At 37.7% G+C, this 18,076-nt stretch overlaps 1 protein-coding gene across 7 annotated transcripts in view; it reads right to left on the bottom strand.

Annotated features, from left to right (window-relative positions):
* The window catches only part of CHRM2 (cholinergic receptor muscarinic 2), a 137,651-nt gene that overhangs the window by 97,638 nt on the left and 21,937 nt on the right, over window positions 1-18,076 (bottom strand). Inside the window, exon 1 of one of the 7 annotated variants that reach the window (XM_084896823.1) lies at window positions 419-441. The exons of the other annotated variants lie outside the window; for them this stretch is intronic. The gene's annotated coding sequence lies outside the window, so the exon portion shown is untranslated. Of the gene's footprint in view, window positions 1-418; window positions 442-18,076 lie in introns of those variants that run through there. 7 annotated transcript variants of the gene reach the window in all.

The raw sequence follows: 18,076 nt of genomic DNA on the forward strand, positions 1-18,076 counted from the left end.
AGACACCAATTTAATTCCTGGGGAGATGGGGTTAGAAGTGTCCGCTGATTGTGAACAGCTCAACAGCATGGAGTCTTCCAGGTTGGTGTATCTCAAAACGTGACCCACCTGAAGATCCATGGTGTCGAACAATGAACTTTCCAAACCAGCAAGGTCTCCATAAAGTGAGGGGAGCTCCTCTTCACCATCGTTGGCTGGAGAACACACAACCTACGTCTACACTACCCCAAATTAGTTTCTGTCCTTCGTCTTCTCTGTTAGAATTTCCTCCACCCATTCTCCATTTCTGGCCCATTTTTAAGCTCCTGGTTCTGATGTATGTTTCCCAGACTCCAGCTTCATCCCAGGCCTGAACATTTTACTTTTGACAAAGAAAAATGAACAAGGAAACTAGCAAGAAATTACAGGTTGTGCCTACCTTATCATGAAGATCCAGAAAGTACCAAAGTGTGGCTGTTGTACAACAAATATAGTAAACTGTGTTTGGGGACCAAATATTTACATGTTGCTTTGGAATTTCAAAGTTCTACTACTAACTTTGATGGCAGTGGGTTTCCGTTTACACAGCAAAGAAAGGATGACGTGCTAACTGTCCTGTGTAAAAAACTGACCTAGGGCTGGGACTGCAACCAACTTTTAAAGACCTACGTGTTTACAATTTGCCCTTTTATGTTCAGGGTTGTCTTAAAAGCTGTTTCATCCTTGCTGTAGTCTGTTCCTGGTGTCCCTGGAGCTGCATTTCCTGGGATTTGTGGGATTGATTTTTGCTCTGCTTGCTCCCGCTATGTTCCTCTGCTCCTCACAGAGGGGCACACCAACTACCCCAGAGCCCTGCAGTTATGTCTCCCACAGACATTGCCACTGCTCCTTGGCTGGACTAAGGTGTAGGGAAACAAAGTGCCTGCATATAGGGAATGAGCTCAAAGGACCAAGAAAGTAGTATGTTTAAATACATGTCACAACATGATCACAGATAGGCAGGCAAAGCAACTTTGAGAAAGAAAAACAAGATTGGAGGCAACATGATAGCTGATTCAAAGTATACTATGAGGTTACAATAATCAAAACAGTAAGGTACTAACAGACCCATAAGTCAATGGAACAGATAGCGAGCCCAGAAATAGACCCTCAGTTTATATGTTTAATTAATGTAATGCAAAGGAAGCAAGACCTTATAATGAAGAAATAACAGTCTCTACAACATATAGTGTTAGGAAAACTGCATATATATGCAAAAAAGGGGAAACTCTGGACCACTTTCTTACACCATATACAGAAATAATCTCAAATGGATTTGACCTGAACCATGAAATTTAAAGAAAAAAATGTAGGCAGTAAACTATTTGATTACAGTAATATTAAATCTAAGTAATATTTATGGATAGTCCCTTTTAGCAAAAGAAAGAAAAATAAACAAATGGCACTTCCTAAACTAAAAAGCTTCTCAGCAAAGGAAACCATCAACAAAACAGAAGACAACCTACTGAATTGGAGAAGATATTCGGTAAGGTGTTGCTATCCAATCCAAAATATATAAGAAACTCAATAAAAACATAAACAACCTGATAAAAAAAAATGGGCAGAGTATTAAGTGAAATAAGCCAGTCAGAGAAAGTATCCATGATCTCACTCATATGTGGAATCTAAAGAACAAAATAAATTGATGTACAAAAATAGACCCAGAAACCTAGAAGAATGAGCAGACTGTGGAACCTGAGAGGAAAGACAGGGGAGAGTGGGTGGAGAGAGATCAACCATTGAACTTGTATGCATATATGCATAACTTTGGGAAGGTGGGTGGGAAGAGATCAACCAATGAACTTGTATGCATATATCCATAATCTGTGGACACAAACATTGGAATGGTGAGGGCCTGTGGAGGAGGGGCAGGGGTGAGTTGGAAAAGGTCTAATGGGAGAAAATGGGGGACTTATGCAATAGTTTCAACAATGATGAGGAAAACAAGTCAAAAGGCACTATTGAACAACAACAAATAAAAAATATATGGGCAGAGGACACAAAAAAGACATTTCTCCAAAGATGGCCAACAGATATATGAAAAGATATTTAGCATTACCAATCATGAAGGAATTGCAAATCAAAGACACAAGGAGATATCATCTGACACCTGTCAGAGTAGCTATTATTGAAGTCAACAAGTAACGTGTTGGCAAGGATGTGGAGAAATGGGAACCCTTGTGCACTATTGGTGGGACTGCAAACTGGTCTAACTACTATGAAAAGCAGTGTAAAGATTCCTCAGAAAACTGAAAATAAATCCACCATAGGACCCAGCAATTCCACTTCTGGGTATTTATCCAACAAAAATAAAAACATAAATTCAAAATGATATATGTACCCTCATAATTATTATAGCATTATTTACCATTATGCACACACATAAACACACACACACACACACACACACACACACACTCACACACACTGAAAAGAAAATGAAATCTTACCATTTGGAGCAACATGATGGACTACAGGGTATTATGTTAAGTGCAAAAAGTCAGAGAAAGATAAACAGTGAATAGTTTCATTTCCATGTGGAACCTAAAATCACAGCATACAAAACAAAACAAAAACATGTTCATAGAAACAGAAACCACGGGGATAACTATCAAAAGGTGAAGGGGAATCAGCCAATAAAATTGTTTTAAGTTTGCATGGTGTCAGAGGTTTATTAGGATTATTGTGATGATCATATTGTAAAATGTAAAAATGTTGAATCACCCAATTGTATACCTGAAACTAACATAACCAAGATAATATAGCATAATAACTATACCAAATAACTAAGTAAGGAAATAAACAAATAACTGTATTTGCTTTTGATTTTTAGATGTTACCTGGGGCTATGTGTATTATTTTTCAATGAGAGAGATATAAAAATTAAAATGTATATACCTTTGAAAGACGCAGTAGGCTAACTGCTCACTTCTTATGAAGTTACTAGCTAAATCCACACTTTTCTGAAATGTATACCAATTATTCATTCTCAAAATAATTCTAATTATCAGTTACTAGCCTTTGACTCCAAAAACAGATAGATAAACAGACAGTTGAGTTTTTTGTTTTTTTTTTTAAAAAAAAGATCAGCTGAAACCGGTTTGGCTCAGTGGATAGAGCACTGGCCTGTGGACTGAAAGGTCGCAGGTTTGATTCTGGTCAAGGGCATGTACCTTGGTTTCGGGCACATCCCCAGTTGGGGGTATGCAAGAGGCAGCTGATCGATGATTCTCTCTCATCAATGTTCCTAACTCTCTATCCCTCTCTTTTCCTTTCTGTAAAAAATAAATTAAATATATGTTTTTTAAAAAAGATCATACTATGAGTGTTAATATAAAATAATTATTTTTCATATTTTGATCCCAGAGTGGGCTTTGATTGTGCAGTAAGGACCCTGGAGCCTGTTGAAGGTGGAAAAAACAATGATCTGGTAAGGGGAGGCTGAAGTGTTAAAGACAGCTCTTCATTTATCTAATCTAGTTTAACTTAAGAATCCCATTCCATTAGGTACTGACAGTTCTTCCTATCTGGCCATGCATTCGATTAGCATATTCAGAGGAAGGCACACACACTCTTGTGTAAGAAAACCTGGATTTCACTCTCACCTTGGGGCTTTAACAATTTATAACCAGCAGCATCTTGGCAAGTCACTTAGCCCCTGGGTTCATGCTTCTCCGTGTGATATTTGAAAATAATAAGTTTTGTGAATAAGAGAATGTGCATGCGAGTTCTTTGTAGAGCTTACACATTTCAGACATTTTTAATATCGTTGTTTTAATAAATGCAACTGATAAAGAAGCCAAAGGGTTGTGTCCTTGCCACAAATAGGATTAAACAGCATCTGTATGTTTCTAACAATAGTCATGGAAAGAAGGAGGAAGAGTGACAGGTGGGAAAGCCCACAGTGGGCTCATTAACATCCAAAGATCATTGACATTTGTGTCCTTACCCTACAGGCTCATGTGAGCAGCTGCTACTGGTTTGCTTAGTTCACTCAAGCTCAGCCTGTGATAGATGCTACATAAATATCTGGTGGGTGAAGAGTTACAGGCTTTTCTTCCCTGTTGGTCAGTAATCAGGGTGTCTATTTTCATATCTGCCTAGAAAGCAAAACCACAGTGACATTGAACACTTGCCATTCAAGCAACTGAATTGCCTCACTGCATTTCACCAGAATACAGATGCAAGCTCACTGTACCTTGCCACTTTTTCAAGAACTGGGGGCCATTGCTCTATGTTCTATATGCAATTCAGAATGGTTTGGGTCTTGAAAAGATGTTTTTACTTTCCCAATGCAGTGGTCTCCGTATGAGGGTTCCTACAGTCCAGGGGTGATGAAAGATAAGCTAATGGTTTGCAAAAAGAATTTATTATTATCATGTCCTTTTAAAAAAATGTGCATATAGACTATTATATATTTAATCAACTGATATCCCAACCATCTATCTAATTGATAAATAAATATACATTTATTGATCAGAGCTCAAAATATGATTGTGATTAGAGATATGTAATGGACATTCTCCATACCCACCAGTGACACTCATGTCTTCCAGTGTCCTCCTGCTGACGGTCACATGCCTATTTAGCTTCTCTGTGTCTGAGAGCTATTTCGGGAACCTCGAAAGTCTGCTCTTCCCACCCCTTGTGAAAGCTAGAAATACCCCAGGAATCTCTGGCCTTCAAATGATGAATATGTCAGCCAATGGTATGTAAATATCCCAGCTCTCTGCAATCCTCAGGCAAGATAATTACGAGGCTTGTGGTATTGCACCATTTCACAGGATTTTCTACATGCTTACACTCCAATCACCCTCTGAGGTGCCCAGCTTAGTACACAATCTTTCCTTTGCTGCCTGTCCTTCCCTGTTTCATGTCTCCTTGTCTCTATATAGCTCCTGGCACTTACTTCCCAAGCAGAAGTAGGGTCTTGCTTCTGAGAGAACTCCAAACCAAAACTGGTGTGAAGTCACAACCGTTCAGATGCAACTGCTCCAAACACGGCCCTGTTTTATTGATGATAAAGACAATGTGCTCACAATCGACGACCAAGCAAAACCAGCCCGGTTTTACGTCTCTATGGCACAGTGTAGGTGCAGTGTGGTAGCAGAGCAAAGAAACAGGCAAGAAAACTTGGCAGAACAACTTTAGGCCTGCCCTGAGACTGGTTTAAGGGTCCTTTTTCCCCTTTCACTGGTGTCTCTAAAGTCTGCACTGGGCTGCTTTCAGGTTCTGAGTAGAAGCACATGGTGCTGATGATAGTATCAGAAATAACCCTGCTTTCATTTTGCTGGAATTATTTTTTCTCCCATTAATTCATGCAAACAAAATCGTGGCTTGCTAGATTGCTGTGTTTATTTTTGTTTATTTAAACAGACTTCAGTGCTTCCTGGAAAAATAATGGTGATAATAAAAACTAAGCACTCCCGATGAGAGATGATTCTTCTTGAATCAGATGCTTTTCAGTATGTATCTTCCTTTGGGAATTTGCAAGAGTACATCCAATTCTAATATTTATCACCTATTCCAATGCTCTGTCTTCGAAACTTTCCTTCCAAATATTAACTCTGAAGAAGGTTATGATGTTCTTAAAAATAGGCTTTTGAGTTCAAGGAACTGTAATATGGGAGACGGATTCCTACACATTATATTTTATAATACACATGAACACATTAGAAAAAAGGATGAAAAACTGTATATTCTCCACATACATTTGCTGCTTTGTTTCTAAAGGGAATGATGGAATACTTCTCAAGTATTTTAAATTAATGCCTTCTTAATTTGAAGGACACATATTCTGGCTCTCAGGGACATGAATCAGATGCATACATGTTACACTTCTTAACCAACAGTATTCAAAGATGTGACATATCTTAGAAAATTGTTCATATTGTTTACCTCATGTCTGTAATAGGTACAGATCAGACAGGTTAGTAAGAATCCTCTGATAGCCCCACTACAAAACCTGATGAGTTTAAAATCAGTGCTTAAGATTCCTCTTGGGATAAAACTGCTCATTCACATTAAAAAGTCAATGAGCGGTCATTTGGCACAAAGTTCTCTCAGGTGTAATGGACATTCTCCATATCCACCCGTGACACTCACGTCTTCCAATGTCCTCCTGCTGACTTTCATATGCTGACTTTCCAGTTTGCCAAGTGATGGAATTTTAAAACAGAATCAGCTTTTCTTTTTAAGTAATAAATACCAACATTTGTATAGAGTCCCTTGAAATTGTTCATCTTTTGAGAGCAATGGCCTATGCCCTCAAGCCTAGTATTAAAATTACACAAATTATAAAGTATGAGAGATTACTAAGAATATAATAGAAATATCAAAATTCAGAATTGCATAATTTTTGGTAATGTTCATGAAAATAGTAATTGTGATGTTTTTAATTTTTTTAAATTATGTGTTTTATTGATTTTTTACAGAGAGGAAGAGAGAGGGTTAGAGAGTTAGAAACATCGATGAGAGAGAAACATCGATCAGCTGCCGCCTGCATACCCCCTACTGGAGATGTGTCAACAACCAAGGTACATGCCCTTGACCGGATCGAAACTGGGACCTTTAAATGTGTAGGCTGACACTCTATCCACTGAGCCAAGCTGCTTTTGGTTGTGATGTTTGTATTTGTGTAGCACAATAAATTTACAATAAGCCATAAATTAGCCAACACCACTTCATCACATAAAATTTTCTCTCTATGTAACTTCTACAATGTTCTATTCTTCCATAATTGTTTTATGTATTCTTATGTTAGCAACCAGATTTAAAACTCTTTGAAATCTTTACTGTGTCCATCTTGATAGTTAATAGTGTTGGTTTTTTTTAAACAAATAAAAACAGATTAATATACCACTTTGTGTACCCATGTCATACCATCAATTTCTCTAAGTTTAGAATCTACTGCAATCAATATACACTGAATAAATCCTTTATCTTTCTTTCTCTTTATTATGTGTCAAAATATGTCTTGTCCTTCTTGGTCAGTTACTTCTAACCTTGAAAGTAAATTAGTCACTGGAACTGATCCTTTCTCTATCAGAATCACAGAAAGGCCTTCACATAGTATATTAATTAACACACACACCAACACATAGTCTTAGTGAAATAACTAACTTCATACATGATAAAATGAATACCAAAAAAATGGTTATTGATATGAACTAAACAATCTCTTCTGCTGGTCAGTGGAGATAGTTCTTGTCATCAATTCATCAATTCGAGAGTATTTCCTAAATTTAACACTGTGCTTAAAACATTTAACAACTAATGAACTTTTATTTTTAATTCTACAAGTGCATGATGCTAAGGTGAGGTTCTCAAATTAGTATTCCAAAAACAAAAACAAAAACAAACAAAAAACACACACCACCATTTGTATGGACTATGAGAAATACATAAACCTTGAGAAAAATACTTCACACTCTTCAATGTTAACATTCTGTTTCTGCTAAATTTGTTTTCAACTCTTTGGGGAAATATCTAATGACCAGAAATAAGATCACATGGAATTTATTCACTGCCATCTCAATGCAGCCATTGCTGACATCAGTAACAATCCCGAGGTATTTAAGAGAAGGCCATATATCCCAGGCCTTTGTCTTTCCACTATAGAAGGGAGCACAAAATAAGTTAGGATGTTGATTTTGGATAGAGGTGACATTCAGAATTTTATTTTCTTTTGCCCAGCATTCTTATTTAAAAATAAACAAACAAACTACTTAACAACCTATTGAAGAGAGATACAAATGAAGGACAAAAAAGGGAGGAATTATGATGAGATTTATAGGAAAGTCAAAATGATGACATGCAGATATGCAAATACTCTCCCTTATAAAATATCATAAGAGCTATACCTGCTTTTACTTTTCATGACTAGTATTAATGAATGCTCAAAATGGCTCTAACAGTGGTGCCATCCCAACCCTTTCATTATACTCTGAGTTGCACCTAGGTATTCAGCAGGCAAACACAGGAAACAAAAGCAGGGAAATGAATAAAAGATAAACTGTTTTCAATTAAGAAAAATGCCCTAGCATTGCTTTCCAGCTCAGGCACTCATTTATCACAAATCTGCTCTCTCTCACTCTTTTTTTTTTTTTTTTTTTTTTTTTAGCACCACTTGGCAATTTTACATCCTAAAGGGATACAGCATGAAGGCTATTGAGCTGGAAGCAAATATAAGTTAAAATAATTTTTTATATGAATATATAAATGCAATAGCCATTTTACCATCAATATGCTGGTAAATTCTGCAGTCTAAATCTCTCTACTAAAACTTGTAGACCCAATAGCATACCCTAATGCTCCTCTAACCTGCACTGTGTTTCTCAAACTCAAATGCTCAAAACTGAATTAAGTTTAGGAGACTGGCCCCATCCTCATAGTCTAGTTGGCTATCCCAGAAACCTTCTGGTCTCATATTTTTTGGCTAACCTATCATCACTGCCATCACCACCACCACACTTACCCAATCACCCAGGTCAATCTATCCTGTCTCTTTATTTTACTTTTTTTTTAACTAAAGAATTTAATCCATTTACATTTAAAGTAATTATTGACACATAATCATTTATTATTGAAAAATTTAAAAAAATTCTGGTTGTTTTACAGATTCATTGTTCCTTATTTTGCTTTTTTTCTATGTATGTACATTGATGCATCTTGGAATAAGTATATTTTGACTTCTTTACCCTATCTCTTTAATAATTTTCCAATCTGTCTACTCCAACCTCAATATTGACTTAATTTAGAAACCATCTTCCTTTCTTATCTCATTTATTTATCTGGCCTTCATTTTTTTCAGTCTTCTTGCTAAAATCATTTTGAATTCTTCAATCATAGTCATTTCTTTTAAATACAAATCAATCATTTCTACTCCTTGATTGACCCTTTAAAGATATTTCACTTTACTAAACTCAACCTTGTTAAGGCCATGTGAACCTTGATAGTCTGTCTTTGCTAGCTTATGAAGCTACATCTTCCCATCTATTTAGTTGAGTTGTTGTGAAATAGTTTCATTTAGCACACGTCATGTTCCCCTCTCTTCAGCCTCATCTGATACTTTATAACAATAAAAATAACCTTGTGTAGTTTTTAATTTTAGCCAGAACCACTCTAAATTCACAGATATGAGTGTACCTGCACACAAAAGGCAGAAATACTAACACTAAAAGCATCCAGCCTTATATCTTTCTGGGTTGTATGGGCTTACTGTTCACTGAATAGTCATCTAGCCTGGAGAGTACCACCTTCTACCTAGAAAAATGACCATCCTAATGAGAAAATTAACGTTGCCTTTAGAGGCTCTGGAAGATTTCATTATAATGTTTTCCTACCTCTTGTTTAGATTAGGGAATTCAGGCAATTCCTGAGAATTCAGAAAATCAACATTTACTTTAACCTTTCATCAGCATGGGGAAATCATGTTCTGTCTTTGAAAAATTGTGACACAGGACTTTTCTTTGTAATAGAAAACTGAGGCTGACTTTCCAACTGCCTCCGACGAATATCATCTCATAGATCTCTTAGAGGTCATTAGTTCAATCCTCTAATATCAATGTGGGAGACTGAAGCCCAGAGGAATGGGATATTCTCTCTGAACGTATCTACTATTATTGTTTTAATTCTCTTTCAAAACATCTTAGAGGTTATTCCCCCATAGCTCAAATGTTTTCATTTCCCTTTTGCATTATCTGTGAAGAGATAGAAAGGGGAGTCCTGGACTTACCTTTTGAAGCCCTGGATTATATGAAGCATGAAAAGGGAACAGAAATTTTATGATCAAGGAAACAGTCAACCCAAGAAGTTCCCTCAACCAGACACAAACCACCCATTCCCTAGCCCCCTGGAAGGTGATTCAAATTAATTGTTCTCAGTCATGGTCTGTAGCTTCAAGATTTTCATGGCCAGAAGCAAAACTTTGTATTCCTAAACTTATTGGAATCCAATCCATATTTTATAGATGATGACTGTGCCTTTGTTTACTTATTTAATTGAACATCAAGTTAATTGAGAATACTGCTTATGGGTGCTTGAGCATCCCACTGGATTCTGTATTTTTTAAAGGTGCAAAAGTGGTTTTACAAGTGTGTTTCAATAAGTAAAGCAAAAGAACAGAAACTCATCGATAATAGTATGTATTAGCAAAAGGGCCTATCAATCCATCCAACATAATTTGGTATTTGAGCCCTCTGCCATAAAATGGAAAAGTGGTTTACCAAAGTAATATCATTTTAGGGGTTTAGGATATAGTAACAGAAAAATTTAAACAGAGTCAGTCTTGCAGTTAACGAAGATAGAGGGTAATGGACAAATTAAGACTTAAACTCACAATTGTTTACTAAGGGAGTTATTAAATTTAATTTGAGAATCTATCTAAGAAGAATCAACTGAGTCATAGACAGAAACAGCATGGCCAGAAGAACTGAAACATCAGAAAAGATTCAAATAACTCAACTATCAGATCTGCATTTTAAATATCACCCCTGCACTAATGGAGGGATGGGAATGAAATGAGGAAAGAAGGGCCCATCAAGAAGAAAAATTGGAGGATTAAACTGCTGAAATCCGGAGGCTTACAAATTGCATTTCATTTTAAGAGGCTTCTGCAAAGTTGTTAGGATGAAGATTCTCATTATACATGTTCAAAATATTCATTATTCATTATAGGACATGTAAACTTTATCAAACTGGAAACAAGACCAATTGTAAGTTGACAGTTTTATATTTCTACCCATAGCCCCGAACTGAAGATCAAATAAAGAATAATATTGTGAAAATAATTTTGTATAATTAAATAACCTTGTGAAACTATACTCATTATTTATAGGAATATTTTAATCCATACAGATAAAACAATCTGCTCTAATTTCCTTTGCTGATTCTAGAAAAAGTTTCCCAACTCTAGAATGCAAAGTGATGTCTACATATTCCAAAGTACTGTGAGTTAATCCTGAATCAGGAAAAAAAATGGAATCAAGATGCAGTACAAATGTAAAGCTCATTCAGTGATAGACTTCAGTTGGTTAGTTTCCTTATGTCCATAACTGACAGCAAAGATAATCAGATCCTGTTGAAGGAATACTGTCCTTTCTGAAGAATTCCTGGGGATTAATGTATGGTAGAGTGAAGTGTTGGATGCTTATAAAATAGGAGAGGACTGGTGCACAAAATTCGTGCATGGGTAGGGTCCCTAGGCCTGGCCAGTGATCAGGGGCAGCCGTCAGGGTGATCAGGGAGGCCTCCCATTGGAACCTGTGTTGGCCAGCTTGGTGCTCCAGTTCTAGCCCCTGCCAGCGCTGCCAGTCATTTCCTTCTGTGGGGTGGCCTAAAGGGCAATTCAAGGGGCCCTGCTGGCACCCACCTTGGCTGGCCTGGGGCCTGTGGGCTGGGGAAAGCTCCTGCATTGACCGTCTGCCCCCTGGTGGTCAGTGAGCATCATAGCAACCAGTCGTGCCACCAGTTATTTTGGCTTTTGGTCGATTTGAATATTAGGCTTTTAATATACAGGATAATAGCTTACATATTGTTTGTAGTTTTAAAACATTAAGAATATTTTTCTGATTGAGGAGTAAATGCATTGTCTATAATAAAAGGGTGATATGCTAATCAGACAAAGCCATGGTGGTGGGGCAGGGCCAACGCAGAGGCAGTTAGGGGCCATCAGGCCAGTAGGAGAGAGCAGTTAGGGGGATTAGGCAGGCAGGCAGAGTGGCCAGGGCAGGCAGGCAGGTGAGTGCTTAGGAGCTAGCTGTCCCGGTTTGTGAGAGGGATGTCCAACTGCCAGTTTAGGCCCGATCCCTGTGAGATCCAGTCTAATCCAGCAGTCAGACATCCTCCAAGGAGTCCTGAATTGGAGAGGGTGCAGGCTGGGCTAAGGGACCCACAAACCCTGTGCACAAATTTTGTGCACCAAGCCTCTAGTATACTATAAAAATTAAAATAGAACTCCAAAATATATAAAGTAAAAGTTCACCACAGGAATAAGAAAAACATGGGTGCCACTGTCAGTAAAGTGTAGGAAGACAGAGTTTGGAAGTAAGGGAGGGTGAGCAGTGTGGAGGACTGTTTCCAGAAGTCTGATGTCAATGTCAAAGAGGTCATGGGAATGGCGGCCTTAAAAAGAGAGAAGAGTGGGGTAAAGGGGTTTTTCTTTGTTTCCTAGGACAGAGGATGAAAGAGACATGACCCTTGGTTTAATTTCACTGTAAAGGAACTTTAGTAAGAATAACATTCCTAAGACATCTTCAAATATTTACAAGTTTTCTCCGTTTAGCCCTTTTCATTTTGGGCTTACTGAAATCCATTTGTTTGCTTGCTTGCTTTTACATTTAGGCATAATTTTTTATTCTGCTCATGCTGTGGATCTTTTTTTGTTTCTCTTGAGATTTGTATATTAGTTTGCACCATCTTAATATTCAGAGACCATCAAGTATGATACCCCAGCTAGGGTCTCATAAGACCAATATCTCACTGAAGAGTTAGATGATTGTTTCCTTTTATTTGTCACAGAAAATAAATCTTGTTCATTCTATCTTCTTAAAGTATATTCTTGATTCATATAACAAACAAAGAAAGAGAATAGACATTAACTAAATTAAATGAAACACAACAACTACCAATAATTTAAGAAGAAGGAATTCTCTAAAAATAAAAGGACTGTTCAATGCATGCACCTCTCTCCCTATCTCTCACAGTCAAGCTTGGCGTGTCTCTAAGACAATATGGTTTATTCATTCATTCGACCAGTGTTAAGCTCTCCTGTATACCAGATACCGTTTTAGACACCTGTGATTCAGTGGTAAATTAGGGAGCTCTTGTCACTACCTTCTAGTGGGATATTAAAAACATAAAGTAAAAGTTACATAAACGACTGCATTAAATTCTAGGAAGGCAATAGACAAGGTGCTATAAAATGGCTTATAAGCCAAGCCATTCTTTTAGACTGGATTCACCGGGAAAGGCTTTTTGTGGAGTGGCAGATAATCAGACTGAAAAACAGGAAGGTGCTTTCCCTGCTGAGCATGAGAAGGGTCTCTGCAGGGAACAGTCTATGGCATACTCTCCATGCAGAAGCCTCGAGGCAGAAAAAGGCATATGTTAAACAACAACAACCAACACTGAAAAGCAAATAAGTGTGGGCTAGAACCTGATTCAAGCAGCTCAAGACAAGAGAAGAGAGCCGGGAAGTTCTAGATCATACACTGACAGGGAGCTTAATAAAGAAAGAAAGGGGAGAATAAAAATGAGTCATCACAAACACTCTCTCAGCCTTTAATTACCATCATCAATAAGTCATGTTGACAGTGTTGGAGTCCAAGGCAGGCTGCCCCCAAACATCCTACATGGCATATTGATTCTTTTGAATGAAAGTTCTTGAAAAGTAACCAGCGATGGAAGGGCTGTTTGACCTTCCATTGTCTCCTTGGAGCAGGAAGTAAATTTCCCCTGTGCAAGGTGCCCTTTATGCTGCAAGGGGGCTGAGAGAGGCATTCTTATCCTGAGTTAAGGAATTCAGGGCCAAAAGCCTGCATAAACAAACTTGTTACTTCTTACTAATTTACCCTACCCCAAACTCATTCTGTTTATATTACTCACTACTGAGCACTCAAACATAAGTTTCTTTGTTCTGTCAGTTCTTCATGAATTTCTTGTTTCTTTGTCTAAGTTATAAATAGCTTTCTGCTTCCACCCTTTCTTTGAGCATCCTTTATGATCTTCTGTGTGCATATCTCAAACTGGTTTTTCTCCCATTAATTTGGTCTTGTTTTGATTTTATTAGTCCAACAAAGAACTCAGGAGGGGTAGAGGGGGTGAGTGTTTCCCTTTTCAGCAATAGCCTCTACCCTTCATCTTCTGTGCTCTTCCTTCCCAGAAAACCACAACCTTAGTCTAACCATGAGACATCAGACAAATCAAAATTGAGGACTACTCTACAAAATACCTGACCAGGACTCCTCAAAGCTGTTAAAGTCATTAAAATCAAGGAAAATCTGAGAAACTGTTACACTATCAGGAGCCTACAGAGAAAGAAATCACATGCACATTTATTGTGGTATCTGGAAGGAATCTCAGAAAAAAAAGATATTGGGTAAAAACGAAGGAAATCCCAATAGAGTATGGGCTTTTGTTAATAATAATGTATCCATATTGGTTCATTAGTTGTGTCAAATGTATCACTCTATTTAACAACAGAGAAACTAGGTGAGGGTATATGGGAACTGTCTATACTATCCCTGTAACTTTTCTGTGAACTCTAAAACTATTCTAAAATTAAAACATGTATTTCAAAAAATGAGTCCTAAAGTTTCCAGATTTATAGTGGTCCCATTTCCTGAAATGAGAAAGGCAAGGAAACAGAGTAGGGATGGATGCAGAATGTGAAGAAACAGGCAGCAACATTTTACTCCAGACCACTTTATGTCAGAGATATGGTGAAACATCCAAGGAGGGAGGCCATACAGGGGAGAATGGCACTGTACCATTATTTACCACAGCCAAGATATAAAGGCAACCTAAGTGCTCAATAGATGACTGGTAACGAAGATGTGGTACATATATACAATGGAGTATTACTTGGCTACAAAAAATAAAAAATAAAAAAATCTTACCATTACTACATCATGGACAGACCTAGACAATAATAGACTAAGTGAAATATGTCAGACAGAGAAAGACAAATGCCATATGATTTCACCTCTATTTGAAAAGAACAAAATAAACAAAACAGAAACAGATTCATAGATACAGAAAACAAATGGAGGATTTTCAGATGGGAGGAGGTTTGGGGCTTAGATGTAAAAGGTGAATGGATAAGAAATACAAATTGGTAGTTACAGAATAGTCATGGTCAGTAGTTGGCAAACTCATTAGTCAACAGAGCTGCAGTTTGCTGACCACTGGTCATGATGATATCAAGTTACAGCATACAGAATATAGTCAATAATGTTGTAACAATTATGTATGGTGCTAGGTGGGTATTAGAATTATAAGTGGGGAAGAAGGGAGTGTCTGGCTGGTTTGGCTCAGGGAATAGAGTGTCGGGCCTATGGATTGAAGGGTCCCAGGTTCGATTCTGGTCAAAGGCATGTACCTTGGTTGTAGGCACATCCCCAGAATGGAGTGTGCAGGAGGCAGCTGATTGATGTTTCTCTCTCATCGATGTTTCTAACTCTCTATCCTGCTCCCCTCCTCTCTGTAAAAAAATCAATAAAATATATTTTAAAAAAAAGAATTACCAGGGGAAATCACTTCATAAATTATATACTTGTCTAACTACGATAGCTTTGTCGTTAATATACATTGTTAATAATAATGTATCAATGTTAAACTAATATAAGATAATATTGAATTTCAACTGTAATGGAAAAAAAAAGCAAATTTTTACAAAATAAATAAACAAACAACAAGAAAGTAGAATGGTGGTTGCAGGAGCTGGTGAAGGAGAAATGGGGTGTTACTGATTAATGGGTACAGAGTTTCAGTTTGAGATGATGAAAGTGTGGGAGATGGATGGTGATAATGGTTACACAGTGATATGGATGTTTCTAATGCCACTGAACAGTGCATTTTAAAATAGTAAATTTTAGGTTACGTATTTTTTACTTCAATAAAAAGAGTGAATGGCTCTCGGTGGCTGGAACACAAGTACTTATTTTCTAGTAAACCTTTCAGTATTATAAATGTAATAATAAAGTACACACACACACACACACACACACACACACACACGAGAAATGCTGAAGACAACAATGAAGGTCGAGAGGGACAGCTGGTCTACAATGAATGTCTCCCTGAAGTAGTGACTTGCAGTTGCTTGACTTTTTCTAAGTGTCATTTCCCAGAATGCCTTTTCTTTAAACACCCCGGATGCCTTCTATGACAACTCCCAAGGAGGACAATGCAGCAGAGAGACAAAGACACTAACTTGCATTTGAATCTTGGCTACAGCTCTTTCTGGCTCTGTGATCTTATTCACTTTACCCAACCTTCTTTCCTTATCTGTAAAATGGAGAGAATATTTATCTTGCAGGTTTGGTGAAGACTGATTAAGGTAAATTATACATAGAACAGTTGGGCCGTAAGATTTACTCAATGAAGGGCAGCTTTAGTTACCATAAACAGTGTCTTTGGATGTAGACTTCTGCCATAGTCTCTCCAGGTGAGTGAAGGCAGAGGTGCAAAGCCTGCGCCCTGCACTCTTTTTAGCTGGAAGGTCCCACTGTTACTCAATAGAGCCACACCTGTGGTGTCTGGCTATCAGGAAGCAGGCAGTCCTCTGGGCTTCTCCCTAGAGCACCCTAGTCACAGTGTTTCCTTCTGCCTCTGAGTCACAAGTTCTCACTACTGCACAACAAGGCAATTTCCGTTTTTGAGACTGGACAGCCTCTGGGGATTCTGGAAAGAAAAATTACTTCATTTGAAAGGTAGCTAATGCTCACAAAATATGCTGTTCAGAACCTTATTTTTTCTCAGAATAGTCTGATCAACCTTCGTTAGTTATTCTTAGCTGTGCACACACAGCAGTGATTGCCTGGTGTTAGAGGCAGCGACGTGAAGGGCAGAGGTAACATCGTGGTTCTGATTCCCTGGGCCCACATCTTTCTTCAGATTACATTTCTGTCGCCTTCTTCCCCGACCATCTCAGCAAGATACACGTCAAAGCTTCCAGAAATTCTATTTAAGTGCAAACTAGACATTTCTTAATTCTCCCCAAGATTAGTACTATATCATCTCAGTTTTAAAGGAATTTCCTTGAATATTTGGCAATAACTTTAATCTATGAGCTCAAGTTAGAAAACTATACCTGCAGGAATATTAATTGTAAGGTTCATGCTGGAGGTTGGAGGAAAACAATTTGGAACATCTGGATATAGGGTATGTTGGACAGAGAGAATTCCTTATTCCCCATGAGTGATCCTAGTCAACCGAGGAGGTAGCCAAAGTGCCATGTCTGCTTCTTGTCTATGAAAGATCACTGAGCCCAACAAGAATAAGCCAGCCAGCCTAAAAAGAAACATAAATTAAAGATACAGTCAACAGCCCTGACCAGTGTCGCTATTAGAGCATCAGACTGAGCACGGAAGGGTCTTATGCTCTATTCCCTATCTAGGGCAGGTATCTGGATTTCAGATTAGCTTCCCAACACGCTCTCTTAGAAAAGTAATGGAGAAATATTCTCAGGTAAGGTTAACAAAACCAGCAAACAAGAAGATACAGTCAACTTATAAAAAAAAAAATAGCATCCCTGTAACAGTACTATATAGCTAAGTAAACCAAATAAAGAGTTGGAGGTTTTATCTGAATCTAAGTTTTTATGAATGGCAATAATAGTTTTAGCATACTTATTTAGATAGCATTTTTAAGTGTTTACAAAATATTTTCAAATGTATTTCTCCTGATTCTTGAATAAGCTTATGAAGTAAGAAGTATGGCTATCGGTAACATCTATTATAGAAAGGAAGGAGCTACAGGGTTAGGTGAGATCCTGAGGGCCACCTTATAGAGAAAGGTGCAGTGCATTTGAATGTAAAAACTGACTTGTTTCCTAATTCTGTCATACACATACAGCTGATTTTGGACAAATTCTTAAATACTCATAATTCCCACCTGGACATCAGTAATAACACCTACCTCACAGGATTGCACAGGGAGCAATAGATGAAAAAATAAGTGTGAAAGCAATAAATATTCAGCGGGTATAAAATGCTCATTGTCTTCCTTAGCTCAAGAAGCAAAGAAACCTGAAAAGGGCTAGAATTCTGTGATAAGTGAGCATACTGCCCCGCTTTCTCCTCAGAAGAGCATCTGCCCATCAGTTTTGAGTATCGTTACAAGAGGAACAATTAATTCTGAAGGAAATGAGGATGACACAAATGGGCTGTGAGACAGAGAAGTTATTTTCTTGGATAGGGGATCACTTTTCATGGGAGTAATCACATCAACATTTTTTGAGACTCCCAAATCACTTTATTAACCAGAATAACTTCTTACAATTTTCCCATTGGAGAGAATAAAACACACCAGAGCCCCACTTTAAATTAAGAGAAAC

The sequence above is a fragment of the Pipistrellus hanaki genome (genome assembly GCF_964339955.1).
Source record: "Pipistrellus hanaki genome assembly, chromosome: 10".
Taxonomy (NCBI): Eukaryota; Metazoa; Chordata; class Mammalia; order Chiroptera; family Vespertilionidae; genus Pipistrellus; species Pipistrellus hanaki.